General features: G+C 43.4%; 1 long non-coding RNA gene across 1 annotated transcript; it reads left to right on the top strand.

Annotated features, from left to right (window-relative positions):
* The first annotated feature begins 54 nt into the window (after positions 1-54).
* On the top strand, positions 55-6,104 carry LOC140259963 (uncharacterized). The gene is made up of 3 exons (XR_011905481.1): positions 55-307; positions 4,870-5,070; positions 6,039-6,104. It is a non-coding gene; the product is annotated as an uncharacterized lncRNA (long non-coding RNA).
* Positions 6,105-6,645: the final 541 nt, after the last annotated feature.

Genomic DNA, 6,645 nt, shown 5'->3' with positions numbered 1-6,645 from the left:
CCCTCGGCCGCGGGGCACGCTGGGTAGAGCGGGCCGCCTCCGCCTGCCGCCCGGCCCTCGGCGCTCGTGGAGCGGCGCTCCGCCGTCCTGGCGCTCGGCGGGGCTCTCCGTGCCCGTCCCCTGCCCTGCTCTGCCCTCGGCCTTTTGTTCTCGCCGTGTCACCGCGGCCTCCCGGGGTGCCGCCGCCCCGTTCGCGTGAGGCGACCGCCCGCCGCAGCCCCGAGGAGCCGGTCGGTCTGAGCCTCCTGCCCGGTGACAGCCGGCATCGCTTCTGTGGTAAAAGTGGCCGAGTTGCGTCGGAGCGGAGGTGTGTCTGCTGCGGAACCTTCACCCTCAGCTATTGCATTGGCTATTTGTGTTCCTTTTACAGCCCATCTTACATAGGTTTTGTTGTACTTTAATATTTATTTTCTAATGTCTGTATGATACCTCTTTAATCACCTCTGGTTTATTTTGTTTGTCTGCTGCACCGTTTACATCTTGAGTTATATACATATATATCTGCATTAATTTCCACGCATGCCTTTAAGTTCATCTTTGCCACTTTTTCACCTGCGTTCTCTTTGGTTCTTTTTGTACCTCCACAAAAGTTACTTATTAAAGATTACATCACACACCTTATCCTGTTCATCATCATAGTCTTTGCTTAGTATTCCAGTTTCTTGGTCATCATTAGGGTTGGAAAAGAACACTAAGATGGTCCATTCCAACCTCCCTGCTCTCCCCAACCTGCTCATTTGCTGCTGTTGAATATATCCCCAGCCACCTCCTGGCTGCAGTACTTTTCTGAGGACCTTACATGTAGCTTCTTATCTACCAGTCACCAGGGGACTAATTGTGTTGCACTGGGTGTCTGCCAGTCTTCTGAAAGTGTAGATAGTGACAGAGCATCTTCAGGTGATCGAAGGCTGATCTTGAGGCCAGTGATACGCTGTGCCAGTCGACTCAGTGCAAGAAAGACTCCTGGATGTTGTGTAGCTACAACTGTTGTCCTTGGAAGCTGTTCACTGCCTGCCTTCTATCCCTGTTTCCTGCCTGCTGTTCAGGAGCCTCCGCTGCTCCTGGTGGTGCATCCTTCTAAATTTCAGAACCAGGAGGAGGAGCCAGAGGGCAACTTTCCAGACGGGAGTAAGAAAGATAATTAAGCAATTAATCTCTGGTGCTGGACTGAGACCTGACCGTGAAAAGAGAAGCTAAGGATGAGGCTTTAGCCTTGAGTGTGGTGGGACAGTGACACAAAGCTGTATGTGTGGCCTCTGGAGCCGTAGCAGTGATTGCCTGAAAGCAAAGCTTTGGTCGTTTGAGCTTCTTTTCCTTAGTTTGTAAAATACTCCTTTTCAGAAGGAAAAGGCCATATGTAGGGAATGACAGGGTGTCTGCAAAGCCAGCACAAGTCTGTTTCCCAATAAAGGTGGGGGGAAATAGCAATAATTTTACTGTTTTCCCCACGTCTTTAAACCTGTCCATCTAGAAATGGTTAGTAACTAAAAGATACCATCTTCTGCCCTGCAAATACACACGTTCAAAGTTACTACTATGTAACTCTTTGTCTTTTCTGGTAATTCTAAGTATAACTTTGGAACAAAAGAATAGTGCTTGCGAGATGAATATAAACTTATTGTGGAGCATTAAGCATTTGCTTACTGATTCAGGCCATCAGGTAAGTCACTGCCAGTATTTATTAGGGAGTGCTATGGTGTCTCATTGGTACGGAACTGAAATTTGCCAGCAGGGTGTTGCTGAGAATAACAAATCCAGAGTGAGCGTTCCAGGCAGCTGTGCTTCAATCCCATGTAATCATGATCACGTTGAGTGCGATTCAAGGGCATCCAGCTCCTCTTCTGTGGCTGCATTCTTTCTGCTCTCAGGTCCTACTTACTGCTCTCTCTGTTCAGCCCACCAGAAGTGAGAACATACAAACTGCTATAGAACCAAAATTAAAACTGGTATCGTTGGAAGGTGTGGGTCCTGCTGCTGATTTGCTGTCCTTCAAAATACAGATCTGTTTCACTGGCATTTCTTTCTTTCTCTTAAGTGAGTTTTGCTTTGCAGAGGTTTCACCTGCAGTAGTTATTAATTCATTCTTCAGTTCCCATTCTTTATCTTCAGTCTGATTCAACTTTGATCAGCAGTAACAGGCCATAGATATAATTAGATAAGCTAATCCCTATAAACTTGGAAAGCAGAACTCAACTCCCACACGGTGCTTTCCCCGTCTCTTGGGGACAGCAGAGAGGGTTCATGATATTTCACCTTGAGGAAGAGCAGCTCCAGCCCTCTGGGTAACACAGAGTGGGTAGGCGAGCGCTGAGTATACTTAGGATGGCAGGATCATATTGCAGTTGGGGTGGCAGCTCTGAGTTTGTTTGCTTTGCTGCATGTTAATGTCTAGTGCTGCTCTGTTTTTATAAGCAGAGAACTAAGAAAAGAGAAAATGAGCTTTCCTATAAGGGAAAATCTTTACTGAAGCGTGGCAAAAAGAAGAACTAAGACCTTACATAGCAATCCCGGTATTCTAATGTACAGCTATGAATGCAGTATGCAGGAAGATTGGCAGAGCAGCCACTTGTGATTCTCATTCACGTGTTTGGCTGGGGACTGCTTTTGTACCGAGCTGTTCAAATGTGTTCCAGGAGCACAGTGCTCAGGCAACTGGGCCCTCGGGGAATCTTAATGCACCCATAATGCCCAGCTTGCAGTCAGCAGGTTGCTTACTTGTCTTGAGTTACTGAAGAGAACAAAAAGTGAATGCACACCGTGTTTCACACCGCTAGGTCTCGCATCTTCTGAATTCCTACTATGGAAAACGAGTGATCATTATTATTCCTTATTGCTCAGGGCTCGTTTCTCGGAGTTCTCCTAGTGATATTTTAATTCACTTTTAATGATTCACCTGCAGTGAAGTTTATTTCTCGAGTCTCAGATAATTATTTGGTTTTGCTTGATGAGTTTTCAACAGGAATGTTTTTCTTCAGAGTTGAGATGTTGGGCTACAAAACTACGGGAATTGTTTCAAAAGCATTGCGAAAAGTGTAGCTCCTGGTTATTATTTTGCTCTAGAAAGGAAGGAGATCTCTTGGGATAATTTAGCTCCAATTATTTAAGCATTTAACTGTGAGCCCACAAATCCAATAACAGTCAAAGCGTTTATTACCAAAATATTCCCACATGTGAAAGCTGATCTAAACTTTTCATGGTAAAGTGAGCGTGTTATCAGAGCTTTTAGGTGCAGAGCTTGCTTCACATGGCATCTACAAGAATTTACTTTGTTTTCTGAATGCTGCTCAGATTGCTTACACTATAGTCTATAATGCGAATGAACCATACTTGTAGAAATAGCTTTACTGGCTGTTGCTATGACTGTGGTCGAAGCACTTTCACCATGCTAAATAAAGCTCCACATGAGGAGATGAGAAACACAGCAGGAGGCAAATTGTGACCGAGAATGATAAACCGCCAATCCTAATCCCACTTTTTGGATAGAGAAACAAATCTTTATGTGGTACAATTTATGCTCTTTGGTACGTTGCCTTCATTGATGCTGGTACTACCTCTTTCAATCTAAAAGATGCAAGACTTTTCTCTAAAGAAATTATATTTATTTGCCTTTTTTTGATTGTTTGTTTTAATGTGTTAATTGTTTGTTTTAATGTGTGTAGGTCACCCAAAGATACAGCACAATTTGATGTTTGTGAACCTGTTTAGGCTTGGGAGATAAATGAAGATTAGCAAGACTCCACTCTTGAGAGCTCTGGCAAAACTGCTAAGTAGAAATGTGTGTGCAAGAAGTAATGTTAAATGAAAGCTCATTAAGCAATACATGTCACAGTGTTGACAGTTTGGTAGTATGTAGGAGATGATTGATATAGTTTTAAATTGTTAAAATATGACTGGCATTTGACTTGATTATTAAGTATCAGCTGCAATACCATGACTGACTCGTTATAACTGCCCCGCTGCATTTAGACAGACTGTCACCTACTTACTGAGCAGCCAAGTGACAAAATCAAGTTAAAAGGTGGACTTACAGCCACTACTGTACCAAGCCCCTAGAGACGCTGAATAAACAGATGGATCTTGTATCTAAGTGCCAGATGTGAACTGGAAAGGAAACAGTTCCAGAGTCATAGTTCCCCTTCACTGAAAAGTCCCTCTATACAAGGTTGGATATTGGGGTAACTGAGGAGAAGCAGGATGCCTAACACAGAAAATAAAGGTTTTGCCTTTTTTTGAAGAGACTGTAAGAGTAAATAGTCACATAATAGTTCTGCTGAGACATTGAATGAAAATGTTTATTGTTGCAAAAACAGTTGAAAAGATGAGTGAACGACATTCTAGGAAGCATTCCAATATTATGCTGCAGGGTAAGAGTCAGTGAGCTGCAACGATAACGCTGCGCATTGATGCAGTTTTTGATTCCAGTCTTGGCAGATGCAAGGCAAGTAATCGCATAAGTTCTTTTAATTGCAATACTAGTGAAATTAATGGAGTTCAAAGATTGTGACAGTCAGTTTTTTAGAGTGAATTCCATACTGCTTCATTAACAGATGTTGTTCAGGATGAACTGCTGACTCAGTTGAAGTCAGTGAAAGTTTCCCAGTTACTTCCATGATGTCAGGACATCACTGACTGTTTGCAAGTCATCCTCATGTAGTATTAATTACCTGTAAACTAATGAGCATCTGGTGACATCTTTTAACTGCAGTTGCTTTTGTACTCATTTAGTGAAACAGCAGAAATGGGTGATATATCTACGCCAATTTATCATTCGAGTATTTGCCTACTACACATGAACGATCAAGCACTTTAATACGGATAAGCTGTAAAGCACTTTCTATTGCTAATTCATAATGTGTCTATTTTTTGCAGACCGTGATCTATAAATGTTAGGCTGTGACAGCCTGCCAGAACTTCTCCTGCAGCACCTACTGATTGGAGTTCATCTAAAGAAGCTTCACAAAAGCAGAAGCAGCAGAAGATGGAGTCACCCTACAGGTGCACGCTGCGGCACTTCTCTCTGCAGTCTTCCCAACAGGATTTCTGAGACTCTGTACCTCAACATCTTTATTGGTAATGGATCCTTCCCTTAATTTGCTGTGATGCATTTGGAATGTCAGCTTCTAAAACAAGGCACATGGGAGGCATCTAAAGTAGATTTTTTGAAAGGAAAATGAACAAAGAGCATGTCAGGTTCCATTTTGATTTGCATGACAAATCCAGCATGCAGCATTCAGGAGGGCTGGGCTGGGCTTGCCTGCCACTCACTGCGTTTGTCACTTTGGTTTGAACACTTTTGACAGTCTGTAATGTTAATTGTTCTAAGGATTGTTTTGCTGGAGGAAGAAAAGGAAAGGATTTGGGTTCTTGTTCTACTTTTTCCATGTACAGGAAAGGAGGGATAGCTGAGGAAGCAGAAAATGTTTTCAATCTGGCTTTGATCTGTTTTGCTTATAAGTAATCCCACGAGTTCACCAGTAAGTTCAGTATTTTAAACGTTATTGTGTGTGTGTGTTTTGAGAGAGAAATACTAGGCCCCTAAACTAGTAACTGGGGGAGTCTATTGTTTTGGTGCACACCATTCTTTCTCCCTTTAAGTCCCACAGAGATGGGTCCTGCAGAGCGGTTTGTACTATGCCTATATGCTTCTATCAGATGATATTGTGGTGCTTTGACAAGTGCTAAGAAGGAATTTAATGCCCTAACAAGCACTGGTGGACACACATTGTTATTAGTGTGTGGATGGCATGTGAATCGCTCCCACGTATGTCAAAGACCTGTTGGTAGATAAGTGCATGCAACTGAATTTTCCAGGAGACAGAATTAGAGGTGGAGGCTGTTGTTACCCGTAGGGTACACACGCTTCTCTACCATCTATGTTAAAGCAGCTGTGCACTGATCAGTGATGTATTTTGAATTCCAGAGTTCCTAACTGTGGTGGCAAAGCACTGTGTGTGGATCACAGAAATGTTTTCAAACTGATAATCAGCTGTGATGCTTCAGGAGAAGACTGTGTTGTTTCTGCTTGTGTCTGTTTGCAGATTGTGCTGTTTTTCAGCCAGATGAGAGCCTTAAAGAACGGCGAGAGGAAGAAAGCAATGTCCCACGAGTCTCCAGGTAATGACTGACATCTCATTCTAAGCTTTGAGTTGCTACACCTGCACGTGGTGTTCCTATTTATGTGCTGTAAACTGATGGTGAACTGCACCATCACTTTTAAGCTTTAAACGCAGAAGGCTTCAATAAAATAAAATCATGCATCCGCTTGTAGGAATATCAAAATAAATGGATACAATCAAACACAGTCATTCCAATCATATTCTGGCTTAGTCATTCAGTGTGCTAACAGAGCTTCACTCTTCATGCCCAAACTTCCTTAAAGCCTATTTTAGCGGCAGCTCAGGGTAAGCCAAGGGGATCTGCAGTGCTGACACCTTGCACCTGGAACTGCTGTTGTTGCTGCAAGGAAAGCAATGCTGTGATTCAGAGCTGACCCAGCACAAGGACCTGCTCTCAAGTCTGCAGGCCTTGCTCTTGTGACTGCTTGCTGCCTTTCCTGGTCGCTTTCCTGTCTGATTCATCTGTGGAAAACAGCGCCACTATGTCCTGTCAGTGTGGAAAGCTGCGAAGCTTCTCCCACAGCAACAA

Source organism: Excalfactoria chinensis, chromosome 17, assembly GCF_039878825.1.
Source record: "Excalfactoria chinensis isolate bCotChi1 chromosome 17, bCotChi1.hap2, whole genome shotgun sequence".
Taxonomy (NCBI): Eukaryota; Metazoa; Chordata; class Aves; order Galliformes; family Phasianidae; genus Excalfactoria; species Excalfactoria chinensis.
Note: the sequence above shows the minus strand (reverse complement) of the source record. Positions and strands in the feature narration are given on the sequence as shown.